Source organism: Herpailurus yagouaroundi, unplaced genomic scaffold, assembly GCF_014898765.1.
Source record: "Herpailurus yagouaroundi ecotype Mexico unplaced genomic scaffold, PumYag 308, whole genome shotgun sequence".
Taxonomy (NCBI): Eukaryota; Metazoa; Chordata; class Mammalia; order Carnivora; family Felidae; genus Herpailurus; species Herpailurus yagouaroundi.
Window position 1 is genome coordinate 567,978 of NW_024412525.1, and position 17,218 is coordinate 585,195.

The following is a 17,218-nucleotide window of genomic DNA, read 5'->3' on the forward strand; positions in this document are numbered from 1 at the left end:
CCAAGTTTTTACAAGTAGCAGAACTCAAAGTCTGAAGTTTTAGAAGTCCACGCCATTGCTAGGGTCAAACCTGGCAGATGTAGCAATGCTCTTCTGCAGAAGGATGGCAGAGGGACAAGAGAAGACCCTGTGCTCTAAGGATCCCATGGGTTATGCTGGGAGAGACAGTTCATCTTGGAGTGAATTTGGGAGATGTGGCACTGCCTCTCAGGGGACAAGAGCCAGAAGGTTCTATTGAGCTGACCCATTCATTAGCATGAGAGCAGAGATATCTACTGATGGCAGCTAACCTGGATGCTGGATTTTTTCTATGCTTTAGCAAAAAATCCAAGCCCCTGAATGGTCATACTACCGCTTTCGTGGGACAAACTGGTAAAAGCCACAGCATGGCAAGACCCTCCCCCAGAGGATCAGCATGGGTCCACACCAGGTCAATTTGGAGTGTTGAAACCAGCCATGTGTCTGAGATTAAAAAAAAATAAGAAAAAGAAAAAGAAAAAAAAAAAACAGGAGCACTACACTGCTGGGAGGGCAGGGAAGATTGCTTAGACACAGACAGGGTGAAGACGGGGATCTGATAGAAACCTGGGACACAAGAAGGGAGATTGTGTCCTCTTCCGGGAGGCTTCCTGAACAGCAGCAGGCATGAATTGCGCTCTCTGACGTTTTTCACCCCTTCCATCAGTATGAATGGACTTCAGGGAGCTGCACGGTGCTCATAGTGGACGCTGTTTACACCAAGTTCCACTCCCCTGCAATCTGCAGGTGCCTTTTTTTTACTAGGGAAAGTGGGATTGAGAGCCAGGGCAACAGAGGCCTTTCCCCAAGAAGACCAGAACAACTCCCCCTCCCCATGCATACACCAGGTCTACTGATCATAGCTAGTGGAAATAAGACCAGGCACAAGCTTTCCTATCACACAAAAGACAGAGACCTAAAAAAAAAAAATGCCAGTGGAGGAATTCATCTGCAAAGAAAGAATAAGAAGAGGTCATTGCAAGGCGCTAATCAAAATAGATATAGGTAATATGCCTGAACCAGAATTTAAAACAGCAATCATAAGGATACTAGCTGGACTTGAGAAAAGTCTAGAAGAAACCAGAGAGGCCCTTGCTGCAGAAATAAAAGACCTAAAAACTAGTCAGGCTGAAATAAAAAAAAATGCTATAACCAAGATGCAACTGACTGGATGTGATGATCACAAGGATGGAAGAAGCAGAGGAACAAATAAGTGATATAGAAGATACAATTATGGAAAATAATGAAGCTGCAAAGAAGGTGAAATGAAAATATTGGATAACAAGTGTAGACTCAGGGAACTCAGCGACTCCATAAGGCATAAAAACATTTGTATCATAGCAGTCTCAGAAGAAGAACAGAGGGAAAAAGGGACAGAAGGTTTATTCAGCCAATTACAACTGAAACTTCCTTAATCTGGGGAAGGAAATAGACATCCATATCCAGGAAGCACACATAACTCTCATCAAAATCAACAAAAGCTGGACAATACCAAGACATATCATAGTAAGTTTTACAAAATACAGAGATAAGGAAAGAATCGTGAAAGCAGCAAAGAAAAAGAAATCCCTAATATAGAAGAGAAGACAAATCAGGTTACCAGCAGACCTTTTCATAGAAACTGGGAAGGAAAGAAAGGAGTGGCATGATATATTCAACATGCTGAATCGAAAAAATATGCAGCAAAGAATACTCTACCCAGCAAGCCTTTCCTTCAAAATAGAAAGACAGATAAAGAGTTTCCCAAACAAAAACTAAAGAAGTCTGTGACCACTAAACCAGCTCTACCAGGTACATTATTTTTTTAAATATATGAAATTTATTGTCAAATTGGTTTCCATACAACACCCAGTGCTCATCCCAAAAGATGCCCTCTTCAATACCCATCACCCACCCTCCCCTCCTTCCCACGTCCCATCAGCCCTCAGTTTGTTCTCAGTTTTTAAGAGTCTCTTATGCTTTGGCTCTCTCCCACTCTAACCTCGCTTTTTTTTCTTCCCTTCCCCCATGGATTCCTGTTAAGTTTCTCAGGATCCACATAAGAGTGAAAATATATGGTATCTGTCTTTCTCTGTATGGCTTATTTCACTTAGCATCACACTCTCCAGTTCCATCCACGTTGCTACAAAGGGCCATATTTCATTCTTTCTCATTGCCACATAGTACTCCATTGGGTATATAAACCACAATTTCTTCATCCATTCATCAGTTGATGGACATTTAGGCTCTTTCCATAATTTGGCTATTGTTGAGAGTGCTGCTATAAACATTGGGATAAAAGTGCCCCTATGCATCAGCACTCCTGTATCCCTTGGGTAAATTCCTGGCAGTGCTATTGCTGGGTCATAGGGTAGGTCTATTTTTAATTTTTGAGGAACCTCCACACTGTTTTCCGGAGTGGCTGCACCAGTTTGCATTCACACCAACAGTGCAAGAGGGTTCCTGTTTCTCCACGTCCTCGCCAGCATCTATTGTCTCCTGATTTGCTCATTTTGGCCACTCTGACTGGCGTGAGGTGATATCTGAGTGTGGTTTTGATTTGTATTTCCCTGATGAGGAGCGACGTTGAGCATCTTTTCATGTGCCTGTTGGCCATCCAGATGTCTTCTTTAGAGAAGTGTCTATTCATGTTTCTGCCCATTTCTTCACTGGATTATTTGTTTTTTGGGTGTGGAGTTTGTGAGCTCTTTATACATTTTGGATACTAGCCCTTTGTCCGATATGTCATTTGCAAATATCCTTTCCCATTCTGTTGGTTGCCTTTTAGTTTTGTTGGTTGTTTCCTTTGCTGTGCAGAAGTTTTTATCTTCATGAGGTCCCAATAGTTCATTTTTACTTTTAATTCCCTTGCCTTTGGGGATGTGTCAAGTAAGAAATTGCTGCAGCTGAGGTCAGAGAGGTCTTTTCCTGCTATCTCTAGGGTTTTGATGGTTTCCTGTCTAACACTCAGGTCCTTTATCCATTTTGAGTTTATTTTTGTGAATGGTCTAAGAAAGTGGTCTAGTTTCATCCTTCTGCATGTTGCTGTCCAGTTCTCCCAGCACCATTTGTTAAAGAGACTGTCTTTTTCCATTAGATATTCTTTCCTGCTTTGTCAAAGATTAGTTGGCTGTAATTTTGGTGGGTCTAGTTCTGGGGTTTCTATTCTATTCCATTGGTCTATGTGTCTGTTTTTGTGCCAATACCATGGTGTCTTGATGATAACAGCTTTGTAGTAGAGCCTAAAGTCTGGGATTATGATGCCTCCTGCTTTGGTCTTCTCCTTCAAAATTACTTTGGCTATTTGGGGTCCTTTGTGGTTCCATACAAATTTTAGGATTGCTTCTTCTAGCTTCGAGAAGAATGCTGGTGCAATTTTGATTGGGATTGCATTGAATATGTAGATAGCTTTAGGTAGTATTGACATTTTGACAATATTTATTCTTCCAATCCATGAGCACGGAATGTTTTTCCATTTCTTTGTATGTTCTTCAATTTCCTTCATAAGCTTTCTATAGTTTTCAGCAGACAGATCTTTTACATCTTTGGTTAGGTTTATTCCTAGGTATTTATGCTTCTTGGTGCAATTGTGAATGGGATCAGTTTCTTTAATTGTCTTTCTGTTATTTCATTATTAGTGTATAAGAATGCAACTGATTTCTGTACATTGATTTTGTATCCTGCAACTTCACTGAATTCATGGATCAGTTCTAGCAGACTTTTCGGTGGAGTCTATCGGATTTTTCATGTATAATATCATGTCATCTGCAAAAAGTGAAAGCTTAACTTCATCTTTGCCAATTTTGATGCCTTTGATTTCCTTTTGTTGTGTGATTGCTGCTGCTAGAACTTCCAACACTATGTTAAACAACAGTGGTAAGAGTGGACATCCCTGTCGTGTTCCTGATCTCAGGGAAAAAGCTCTCAGTTTTTCCCCATTGAGGATGGTGTTAGCTGTGGGCTTTTCATAAACAGCTTTTATGATATTTAAATATGTTCCTTCTATCCTGACTTTCTTGAGGGTTTTTATTAAGAAATGTTGCTGAATTTTGTCAAAGGCCTTTTCTGCATTGATTGACAGGATCATATGTTTCTTATCTTTTCTTTTATTAATGTGATGTATCACGTTGATTGATTTGCGAATGTTGAACCAGCCCTGCATCCCAGGAATGAATCCCACTTGATCACGGTGAATAATTCTTTTTATACGCTGTTGAATTTGATTTGCTAGTATCTTATTGAGAATTTTTGCATCCATATTCATCAGGGATATTGGCCTGTAGTTCTCTTTTTTTACTGGGTCTCTGTCTGATTCAGGAATCAAAGTAATACTGGCTTCATAGAATGAAGCTGGAAGTTTTCCTTCCCTTTCTATTTTTTGGAATATCTTGAGAATGATAGGTACTATCTCTGCTTTAAACATCTAGTAGAACTCCCCTGGGAAGCCATCTGGTCCTGGACTCTTATTTTTTTGGGAGATTTTTGATAACTGATTCAATTTCTTCACTGCTTATGGGTCTGTTCAAGCATTCTATTTCCTCCTGAGTTTTGGAAGTGTGTGGTTGCTGAGGAATTTGTCCATTTCTTCCAGGTTGTCCAGTTTGTTGGCATATAGTTTTTCATACTATTCCCTGATAATTGCTTGTATTTTTGAGGGATTGGTTGTAATCATTCCATTTTCATTCATGATTTTATCTATTTGGGTCATCTCCCGTTTCTTTTTGAGAAGCCTGGCTAGAGGTTTATCAATTTTGTTTATTTTTTCAAAAAAACAACTCTTGGTTTCATTGATCTGCTCTACAGTTTTTTTAGATTCTATATTGTTTTTTTCTGCTCTAATCTTTATTATTTCTGTTCTTCTGCTGGGATTGGGGTGTCTTTGCTGTTCTGTTTCTATTTCCTTTAGGTGTGCTGTTAGATTCTGTATTTGGGATTTTTCTTGTTTCTTGAGATAGGCCTGGATTGCAATGTATTTTCCTCTCAGGACTGCCTTCGCTGCATCCCAAAGCATTTGGATTGTGTATTTTCATTTTCGTTTGTTTCTATATATTTTTTAATTTCTTCTCTAATTGCCTGGTTGACCCACTCATTCTTTAGTAGGGAGTTCTTTAACCTCCATGCTTTTGGAGGTTTTCCAGACTTTTTCCTGTGGTTGATTTCAAGCTTTATAGCATTGTGGTCTGAAAGTATGCATGGTATGATCTCAATTCTTACATACTTATGAAGGGTTGTTTTGTGACCCAGTATGTGATCTATCTTGGAGAATGTTTCATGTGCACTCGAGAAGAAAGTATATTCTGTTGCTTTGGGATGCAGAGTTCTAAATATATCTGTCAAGTCCATCTGATCCAATGTATCATTCAGGGCCCTTGTTTCTTTATTGATCCTGTGTCTAGATGATCTACCCATGGTTGTAAGCAGGGTATTAAAGTCAGCTGCAATTACCACATTCTTATCAATAAGGTTGTTTATGTTTGTGATTGTTTTATATATTTGGGGGCTCCCATATTCGGTGCATAGATATTTCTAGTTGTTAGCTCTTCCTGATGGATAGAGCCTGTAATTATTATATAATGCCCTTCTTCATCTCTTGTTACAGCCTTTAATTTAAAGTCTAGTTTGTCTGATATAAGTATAGCTACTCCAGCTCTCTTTTGACTTCTAGTAGCATGATAAATAGTTCTCCATCCCCTCACCTTCAATCTGAAGGTGTCCTCAGGTCTAAAATCAGTCTCTTGTAGGCAGCAAGTAGATGGGTCTTGTTTTTTTATCCATTCTGATACCCTAAGTCCTTTGGTGGCGCATTTAGTCCATTTACATTCAGTGTTATTATAGAAAGATATGGGTTTAGAGTCATTGTGATGTCTGTAGGTTTCATGTTTGTAGCGATGTCTCTGGTACTTTGTCTCACAGGATCCCCCTTAGGATCTCTTGTAGGGCTGGTTTAGTGGTGGTGAACTCCTCCAGCTTTTGTTTGTTTGGGAAGACCTTTATCTCTCCTTCTATTCTAAACGACAGACTTGGTGGATAAAGGATTCTCAGCTGCATATTTTTTCTGTTCGTCACATTGAAGATTTCCTGCCATTTCTTTCTGGCCTCTCAAGTTTCAGTAGAGAGATCCGTCACGAGTCTTATCAGTCTCCCTTTATATGTTAGAGCACGTTTATCCCTAGCAGCCTTCAGAATTTTCTCTTCATCCTTGTATATTGCCAGTTTCACTATGATATGTCGTGCAGAAGATCGATTCAAGTTACGTCTGAAGGGAGTTCTCTGTGCCTCTTGGATTTCAATGCCTTTTTCCTTCCCCAGATCAGGGAAGTTCTCAGCTATTATTTCTTCAAGTACCCCTTCAGCACCTTTCCCTCTCTCTTCCTCCTCTGGAATACCAATTATGCATAGATTATTTCTCTTTATTGCATCACTTAGTTCTCTAATTTTCCCCTCATACTCCTGGATTTTTTTATCTCTCTTTTCTCAGTTTCCTCTTTTTCCATAATTTTATCTTCTAGTTCACATATTCTCTCCTCTGCCTCATCAATCCGAGCTATGGTTGTCTCCATTTTATTTTGCAGCTCATTTATAGCATTTTTTAGCTCCTCCTGGCTGTTCCTTAGTCCCTTGATCTCTGTAGCAACAGATTCTCTGCTGTCCTCTATACTGTTTTCAAGTCCAGCAACTAATTTTATGACTATTATTCTAAATTCACTTTCTGTTATATTCTTTAAATTGTTTTTGATCAGTTCGTTAGCTGTCGTTATTTCCTGGAGATTCTTTTGAGGGGAATTCTTCCGTTTCATCATTTTGTATAGTCCCTGGAGTGGTGCGGAACTGCAGGGCACTTCCTCTGTGCTGTCTTGAATAACTTGCATTGGTGGGCAGGGCCACAGCCAGACGTGATGTCTGCCCCCAGCCCTCTACTGGGGCCACATTCAGAATTGTGTGTACCTTCTCTTCCCCTCTCCTAGGGGCGGGATTAACTGTGAGGTGTCATGGCCCATCTGGGCTACTTGCAGACTGCCAGGCTTGTGGTGCTGGGGTGGATTGGCATGGTGCATGGGGGCGGGAGGGGCAGGCTCAGCTCGCTTTTCTTTCAGTGATCTGCTTCAGCAGGGGCCCTGTGGCACCGGGAGAGAGTCAGACCCGCTGAAGGGATGGATCCACAGAAGCACAGCGTTGGGTGTTTGTGAGGTGCAAGCAAGTTCCCTGACAGGAACTGGTTCCCTTTGGAATTTTGGCTGGGGGGTGGGTGAGGGAGATGGCACTGGAGAGTGCCTTTGTTCCCTGCCAAGCTGAGCTGTCATCCGGGGCTCAACAACTCTCCCTCTCATTGTCCTCCAGCCCTCCCGCTCTCTGACCAGAGCTGTTAACTTATAACCTTCCAGATGTTAAGTCCCACTTGCTGTCCGAACACACTCCATCCAGCCCCTTTGCTTTTGCAAGCCAGACTCGGGGACTCTGCTTTGCCAGCGGGCTGCCCCTCCATCCCAGTTCCCTCCTGCCAGTCTGTGTAGTGCGCACTGCCTCTCTGCCATTCCTACCCTCTTCTGTGGGCCTCTCGTCTATGCTTGGCTCCAGATAATCCATTCTGCTAGTCTTCTGGTGGTTTTCTGGGTTATTTAGGCAGGTGTGGGTGGAATCTAAGTGATCAGCAGGACGCGGTAAGCCCAGTGTCCTCCTAGCTGCCATCTTCCTCTCTCATTCCCTACCAGGTACATTAAAGGGGATTCTTTGAGTGGAAAAGAAAGACTAAAAGCAACAAAGACTAGAAGGGAAGAGAGAAAATCTCCAGAAACATCAACTTTACAGGTAATACATTGTCACTAAATTCATACCTATCAATAATCACTCTGAATGTAAGTGGACTAAATGCTCCAGTCAAAAGACATAAAGTATCAGAAAGGATTAAGAAGAAGAAGAAGAAGAAGAACAACAACAACAACAACATCCATCTGTATATAGCCTACAAGACACTCATTTTATTTTTTTTTTAAGTTTTTTTTTAATGTTTATTTATTTTTGAGACAGAGACAGAGCATGAATGGGGGAGGGGCAGAGAGAGAGAGGGAGACACAGAATTGGAAGCAGGCTCCAGGCTCTGAGCCATCAGCCCAGAGCCTGACACGGGGCTCGAACCCACGAGCCGTGAGATCGTGACCTGAGCCGAAGTCGGACGCTCAACCGACTGAGCCACCCAGGCGCCCCAAGACACTCATTTTAGATATCTAAAGACACCTTAAGATTAAATGTAAAGGGAATGGAGAGCCATCTATCATGCTATTTGATGTTAAAGAAAGCTGCAGTACCATACTTATATCAGACAAACTAGATTTTGAACCAAAACTGTAATAAGAGATGGAAGGGAACTATAACATAATAAAGGGGTCTTTCCAAATAGAAGATCTAACAATTGTAAATATTTATGACCTCTACTCATAAACACCCAAATAAATAATTAATAATAAACATAAAGAAACTCATTGACAATAAGACAATAATAGTAGGGGAATTTAACACCCCACTCACAGCAATGGACAGATACTTAAGCAGAAAATCAACAAGGAGACAATGGCTTTGAATGGCACACTGGACTGAATGGACTTAACAGATATATTCAAAACATTTAATCGCAAAGCAGAATACACATTCTTCTTGAGTGCACATGGAATATTGTCCAGAATAGATCCCATACTAGGTCACAAATCAGCCCTCAACAAATACTAAAAGATTGATATCATACCATGAATACTTTCAAACCACAATGCTATCAAACTTGAAATCAATGACAAGAAAAAATTTGGAAAAACCACAGATGTATAAGGTTCAAGAACATCATACTAAAGAATGAATGGGTTAACCAGGAAATTAAAGAATAAATTTAAAAATATGGAAAGAAATTAATATGAGAATACGATGGTCAAGAAATTTTGGATTTGAGTAAAAGAGGTCATTAGATAGAAGTATATAGAAATACAGGCCTACCCCAAGAAGCAAAAAAATTCTTAAATACACAGCCTAAATCTACACCTCAAGGAGCTAGAAAAGGAAGAGCAAATAAAGTCCAAACCAGCAGAAAAAGGGAAATAATAAAAATTAGAGCAGAAATACATGATATAGAAACAAACCAACAGCAACACAAACAACAACAAAAACCCATTAGAACAGATTAACAAAACCAGGAGCTTGTCCTTTGAAGGAATTAATAAAATTTATAAACCCATGGCCAGAGTTATGAAAAAGGAAAGAAGGACCCAAATAAATGAAATCATGATGGAGGAGGAGAGATCACAACCAACACCTCAGAAGTACAAATAATAATAAGAGAATGTTATGAGCAATTATATGCCAACAAATTGGGCAATCTCGAAAAAAAAATGGACAAATTCTTAGAAACATAAAAACTACCAAAACTGAACAAGAAGAAATAGAAAATTTGAACAGATCCATAATCAGCAAAGAAATTGTATCATTAACCAAAAGTCTCCCCACAATCAAAACTCCAGGGCCAGATGGCTTCCCAGGGAAGTTCTACTAGACATTTAAAGAAGAATTAATACCTATTCTTCTCAAACTGTTCCAAAAAATAGAACTGGAAGGAAAACTTCCAAACTCATTCTCTGAGGCCAGCGTTACCTTGATTCCAAAACCAAAGACCCCAATAAAAAGGAAAATTGCAGGACAATATCCCTAATAAACAAGGTGGTAAATATTCTCAACAAGATACTAGCAAATCAAGTCCAACAGTACATTAAAAGAATTATTCATCACGATCAAGTGGATTTATTCCTAGGCTGCAGGGGTGCTTCAATATTTGCAAATAAGTCAACGTGATATGCCACCTTAAGAAAAGTAAGGATAAGAACCATATGATCCTCACAATAGATGCAGAAAACCTATTTGACAAAATACAGCATCCATTCTTGATAAAAACCCACAAGAAAGTAGGGATAGAAGAAATATACCTTAACATCATAAAGGCCATATACAGCTAATATCATCCTCGATGGGGAAAAGCTGAGAGATTTTCCTCTATGGTCAAGAATAAGACAAGGATGTTGAATCTCATGAGCATAGCACTGGAGGTCCTAACCTCAGCAATCAGACAACAACAACAAAAAAATAAAATAAAAAACATCCAAATCAGTAAGGAGGAAGTAAAGCTTTCACTCTTAGCAGATAACAATATACTTTATGTAGAAAATGGAAGACTCTACCAACAAATTGCTGGAAATGATACATGAATTCAGCAAAGTCGCAGGATATAAAAGCAATGCACAGAAATGTACCACGTGTCTATACACCAATAATGAAGTAGCAGAAACAGAAATCAAGGAATTGATCCCATTTACAATTACACCAAAACCCAGAAGATACCTAGGAACAAACCTAACCAAAGAGGTATAAGTTCTGTATGCTGAAAACTATACAAAGTTTATAAGAGAAATTGAAGAAGACACAAAGAAATAGAAAAATATTCCATGCTTATAGATCAGAAGAACAAGTATTGTTAGAATAGCAACACTACCCAAAGCAATCTACACATTCAATGCAATCCCTATCAAAATAAGACCAGCCTCCTTCAACAGAACTAGAACAACAGTCCTAAAATTTGTATGGAACCAGAAAAGACCCTGATTAGCCAAAGCAATCCTGAAAAAGAAAACCAAAGCTGGAGGCATCATAATTCCAGACTTCAAGCTGTATTACAACATTGTAATCATCAAGAAAGTATGGTACCAACACAAAAACAGACACATAGATCAATGGAACTGAATAGAGAACCCAGAAATGGGCCCACAAATGTATGTCCAGCTAATCTTTGACAAAACAGGGAAGAATATTCAATGGAAAAAAGACAATCTCTTCAGCAAACGGTGCTGGGGAAAACAGGCCAGTGACATGCAGAAGAATGAACCTGGACCACTTTCTTACACCATACACAAAAATAAATTCAAAATGGATTAAAGACCTAATGGGACACAGGAAACCATCAAAATCCTACAGGAGAAAACAGCCAGCCACCTCTTTGACCTCTTTGAGCAACTTCTTACTTGCCATGTCTCCAGAGGCCAGGTAACCAAATCACAAAAATGAACTATTGGGACCTCATTAAAAAACTTCTGTATGGGGGCGCCTGGGTGGCGCAGTCGGTTAAGCGTCTGACTTCAGCCAGGTCACGATCTCGCGGTCCGTGAGTTCGAGCCCCGCGTCGGGCTCTGGGCTGATGGCTCGGAGCCTGGAGCCTGTTTCCGATTCTGTGTCTCCCTCTCTCTGCCCCTCCCCCGTTCATGCTCTGTCTCTCTCTGTCCCAAAAATAAATAAAAAACGTTGAAAAAAAAATTAAAAAAAAAAAAACTTCTGTATGGTAAGAGAAACAATCAGCAAAACTAAAAGGCAACCAATGCAATGGGAGAAGATATTTGCAAATGACATATTGGATAAAGGTTTAGTTTCCAAAATCTATAAAGAATTTATCAAACTCAACATCCAAAAAACAAATAATCCAGTGATGAAATGGGCAGAAGTCATGAATAGACACTGAATTTAAATTAAAAAAAATAAATGAATAAAAACTGAAAACTAATGTGTACTTTAAGTTTCAGTTCCTACATATAAAGTGCTTTAAAGTTGCCACCCCAAATGTTACAACATTAAAAAAAAAAAAAGCTAAAAATTTGGCGGCTGAGGAAAATAACTTTCTTGAGGTCATAGGGCACACTGGCATCCAAAAATCTGGAGACACAGGCAAACAGAAGGACGCACAGCTGAGTTTAGCTTACCCGGAGCAGAAACTGCTAGAGCCATAAATTTAAATGGTAAATATACATTTCAATTGTAATTTTGATGAATTGATGAACACGGACTTCCTTGAGAGTGAAAAAACTTCTCAGGACTGTAATCTTGGGGGATTCTCAATACTTTCATTGTTTTTACCTCCAGGAAACCCACCTTTTTGAAGAGCCAACATATATCACCTCCTATCTTGGCAGAGGGATGGGAAAAATAACCATTTTGAAGTATGACCAGTTTGGAGTATGCATACTCCATAACAAAGGCCTACTCTCCAATGAAAAAGACCTTACCAGAACCTTATCTCACATAGGCAAAAAGGTGACTTCAACTCTCTCTAGCTTTCCTGTCTCACCTAAGGGGTAAGGGGTAGGGTAAACAAAAATAAGAAACACTTGAGAAGGTCACAGCTTTGGGACTTATTACAAAGAGGTTCCATGACTCACTTGCTCATGGTCATAGAGCCAGTCAATGCCCAAACTAAGGTGTCAAAGAATTTTTAATAGCTGCAAAAGGGATATTATTGAGACTTTTAATAGAGAATCAAGTTTCAAATAAAAATATTTAAGGTTTGTAAAATAAAAATTTAAAAATTCCATTTATCAGTGTAACTAATAATAGCTCAAAATACTTAACTATATTTTGAAACACAGCAGCAAGTATTTGTAGATTGGCAGAGGTCCCAGGAGCCAAGTCTTCTGGAAGGTGTGGTTGATCAAACTATTTTTATTTGGTCAATGGCCAAAGGTAGCTATAAAGTAGGGCAAGAAATTTTCAAATGTGTGCTATAAATTAGTTGCAAAAGAATATAAATTTTAAAAGTAAGTTAGGTTTCTAATCTGATTGGTATCATTCCATACTGCATTAATCTAGAAGATTGATAAAGGTAAAAACAATGGAACTAATAAGGTCATTGTGATGGAAATAAATTATTCTCATTGGCTCAGCTTTCATCTCCAGAATTGCTGTCCCCATGGACACTCCTACCCTCTGTTCCATTTTTACTAAAAGAGTCTGGAAATCCCAAAAGATGTCTCATATAGTGTCCATCATAGATCTCCAGGCTACTTTCTCTTCAGTATGCTCCTATCTGACCCCCAGGAAAGGCTCCAATGATACCAGGTCACTTCTCACAGTGGCCCCAGTACTGACCCAAGGGGAAATGCCTGTCTACAAAGTTGAAGTGCCTATTTCTTACTCAGAAACCTTAATAATGATGGTATTATTTAAACAGCCACTACTCCTCTCCAAGACACTTGGCCAATATCTCAAATTGTGGGTGACAAATAGAAGAGATGAAAAAGATCAAGACTAAATCTGAGTAATGCACATTGTGATCATCCCATATCTTTCCATCTGTCCTTGGATCAGGTTGCATTTGTCTTGCTTACAATGAATTTCTTCCCATGAAAAGTTTAGCCTTTCCTACAAATAGAGCTGAAACAGTCTTGTAAATATGGCTAGTTATAAAGCTGTATTTTTAGCAGGTTATATGTTGGATCTGGAACTTTTTGATATACCAATACCAATCAAACCGTAAGATCAAAGGATTTTGGATTTTTTCTATCATGAAATGTGTGCTATTATTTTCTTAATAGAAATATTTATATTTAAAATGTGTAAAAACCTGTACAAACAGAAAGGAAATAAAGAAGTTAGTTTTGCTTTAGAAGTTTCTGACTTATCAGCACATACCATGAAAAACATTTTTTTTTTCAGAGCAGGGTAGAAATGATTTGAGGTTTTGAAGATTGTCTTCACAAAGCTTTTTACAAATCATAAATTAATACCCTTCATTAAAATTTTTCTAATGTTTCTTTGCCCAATATTAAGTACCAAACACTCATCTCTTGAAATGAGACATTTTCCTTCAGTCCTAGATTAACCTATAATGTTTACACTTCTTAGGAGACATTTATACTATGACCTCAACCTCAGTCTTCTTTAAAGAGCACACACTGCTTCAAATTTTGTTCCATATCATCTCTGTTGGACATGAATTCACGATGGCTATTAGGTACGAAAAAGCACTTATAGATTCCTCCCATCTCTGAAATTTTGTGTTCCATGACCTGAAGTAAATTTCCTTTGATCAACGAATGCTTTTTGTGTTGCTTTTATTTTTTTTATTTTTTTTTTAATTTTTTTTTCAACGTTTATTTATTTTTGGGACAGAGAGAGACAGAGCATGAACGGGGGAGGGGCAGAGAGAGAGGGAGACACAGAATCGGAAACAGGCTCCAGGCTCTGAGCCATCAGCCCAGAGCCCGACGCGGGGCTCGAACTCACGGACTGCGAGATCGTGACCTGGCTGAAGTCGGACGCCCAACCGACTGCGCCACCCAGGCGCCCCTTGTGTTGCTTTTTCAGTTCTATTTAGTTTAAAACATTTATTCAGCATATACGCTGGGGTCAAATTATTTTTTAAAAAATGTAAAAACTTGGAGATCTTATAGTCAATTTGGAAATAAAAATTCACATGTAGGTAAAATCATTTGAGGCATTGTATCACAATGGGGGGGGGAATGGCCTTTTATTAAGAAATAATAATACCATACACAAATGGGTGGTGAAAATCATACTAAACTTTCTTAAACAATTATGGTGATGTAATAGAGCATATTTCATTTCAAAGGTCAGATTTCTCACTCACATTTTTTGTAAACAATATTTGAAAAGTCCTATTTTTTAAAATATAATTTATTGTCAAGTTAGCTAACATACAGTGTATACAGTGTGCTCTTGGCTTTGGGAGTAGATTACCATGATTCATTGCTCACATACAACACCCAGTGCTCATCCCAACAAGTGCCCTCCTCAATGCACATCACCCATTTTCCCCTCTCCCCAGTTCCCCCCATCAACCTTCAGTTTGAAATTTCATGGAAAATAAATATTACTTCTATTTCCTTTTCATTTTTATCTGTAGTTATTTGCTTGAGAATAGTATCTCATTATCAATTGTTAAGATTAGGTTAACTTTATTAGTACATATAGAAATAAAAAAGCTTAATAGTATCTTAGGTTTAATACTGTGAATGAGACTTTATTTATGCCTCTTATTATTAAAGGTATATCTGTTGCTTTAGCAGTACTGCTCTCCCAATATGGAACCAATTGTTTAGACTGAAGATGTGAACGTCAAATTTTGACCATACTGAAGGTACGTGTCAGAATATGGAATATTCCTCCCTTCTCCTTATTTCTCTAAGTACAGATAAAAACCTTGGGTATTATATATAAAAGAAACATAATAAGACTCTGAAAGTAGAGAGAAAAGACTAAGGACATGGAAACTAAGAAATTAATAATATGGTGGTGAGTTTCCAGAATTTTCTTTTTACTTCATATATTCTGGATTGGATGCTAGGGAATCCAGCAACCCAGAAATGCCATCGGATATAGACAAAAGATGTCACAAGAAAAGCATGCTCTCTCTAACCAAAGGACCAGAAAAGAGGCCTAGCAAAACAGGACACTTTTAGACAACAACCACACAATTCCACTCAAACATCAAAAAACTGACAAAAAATCCTGCAGCCTCACCCCCAACTAATCAGCAAAGGCTAAGAAGGGAGCCTAAACTCTTGGACTATAATAAAGTTCCCAATTCCACAATCATGGTCGTGTCAGAGAAGGCTGAGTGGCAAGGAGTTGGGAATTTTATTCCAGCCCCAAAATAGCATCCCCACCCCTCTGTGGTGTCAGTGGATACCATGTGGAGAGTCTGGACTTACATTCTGACCTGGGAGTCATGGCATACCCAATTCCCTCCTTGCTTAGTGTCAGAAAAGAATGGACAGGGATTAAGGACTTTTGCAACCTCTCAGAATTAATGAGGACTGCTCCCCCTATCCCTGTATCAGTAGAGACAACATGGGAAGCAGTAAAGAAGCACCTCTCCTCCTTCCAGACAGGGTGGTATCATCAGGGGCCAGTGGGAACCTCAACTCCCATCCCTGTTGACTGGTAATAAGGCACCCTTCCCCCTTGGAGTGTCAATGAAGGCCAGATGGTGAACCACTCCCACCCAGCACTAATGATGTAGTGCTACCTTTCTTCTGTCAGAGAAAACTTGCTAAAACAGAAGATTTAAATAAGACCTAGATCTTCATAGCATAATACCACAAATATCCAGAACACAATAGAAAATTATTTTCATACCAAGAACCAGGAAAATCTCAACTTGAATGAGCAAAGGCAATCATTGCCCAAATGAACAGAATCTCAGGGATATGTGAACACCTTTGTTATTAAACAGAGTCCCAGAAGGAGAAAGAAAAAAAAGTGGGACTTAAAATGTACTTAAAGAAATAATGGCCACAAATTTACCAAATTTGGCAAAAGCTATAAATTACAGATTCAAGAAGCATAGAGGAACCTAACCCCCCCCCAAATTCTGTGCCAAGACATACCATAATCATACTTATTAAAACTAAAAAGAAAGAAAAAATATTGAAAGCAGCAAGAATACCTACACTTTAGCTATAGGGGAAAAATTTGAATAACAGATTTCTCATCAGAAATCATAGAGGACAGAAGAAAGTGGTACAATTTCCAAGTGCTAACAGAAAAACTATTGTCAACCAGAAACCAATATCCAGTAAAAATATCTTTCAGGAAATAAAGAGATATCAAGACTTTCATAGATAAAGTAAAACTAAGAGAATTTGGTGCCATCAGTGGTATCTGGAAAAAAATTGCTAAAGGAAAAAAAACTTATTTTTCAAGTTTTAAATTGTAGGGCAACAAAAAGAACAAAAATATGGGTAATAAATGTAATACCCTTTCCTTTTCTTCCTAACTTTTCTAAATAATGTTTGATGTTTGAAGCAAACATTGTAACACTGCATGAAGTGGTTCTCAGTGCATGTAGTGGAAATGTTTAAGGCAATTTTATCACAATCAGAAAAAAATAAAGGAAGATAAAGTTATCGTACTTCACTTTAACTGGTGAAATGTCAATACTAGTAGATGGATAAATTACTTATATATCATGTAATATATCAAAAATAATCACATATATGTATAAATCCATATCTTTTATATTTATATACATATATATTTATCTATACACACAAAGATATAATAAAAAACATAGTCTAAAGAAAAGTTCAAATCATCCACAGGAAGGAAGAAAAAAGAAAATAGAGAAGTGAAAAACAGAGGGAGCAAGCAGAAAACAAGAAAATAAAATGTCAGATGTAACCCCTAACAGATCAATAATTACATCAAATGTAAATTGTCTAATTACATCAATTAAAAGACAGAGATTTGCAAAGTGGATTACTACTGATACAAACAACCACTTGGATGGATTTCAAGGGCATTATGTACCTCAACAGAATGCCAGTGAATGCAGCTGTCACAGTGCCTCAACCACCTGTCCCAGGAAACAGCAGCCTTGGCAATGTCATCAGGAGTCTCACAGAAA

The 17,218-nt window shown here is 38.5% G+C and overlaps 1 long non-coding RNA gene across 1 annotated transcript; it reads right to left on the reverse strand.

Moving 5' to 3' along the window:
* Nucleotides 1-503: 503 nt before the first annotated feature.
* Nucleotides 504-17,110, reverse strand: LOC121021675 (uncharacterized). Its single transcript, XR_005786644.1, has 3 exons — nt 17,075-17,110; nt 9,007-9,009; nt 504-515 (listed from the first exon to the last, which is right to left on the reverse strand). It is a non-coding gene; the product is annotated as an uncharacterized LOC121021675 (long non-coding RNA).
* Nucleotides 17,111-17,218: the final 108 nt, after the last annotated feature.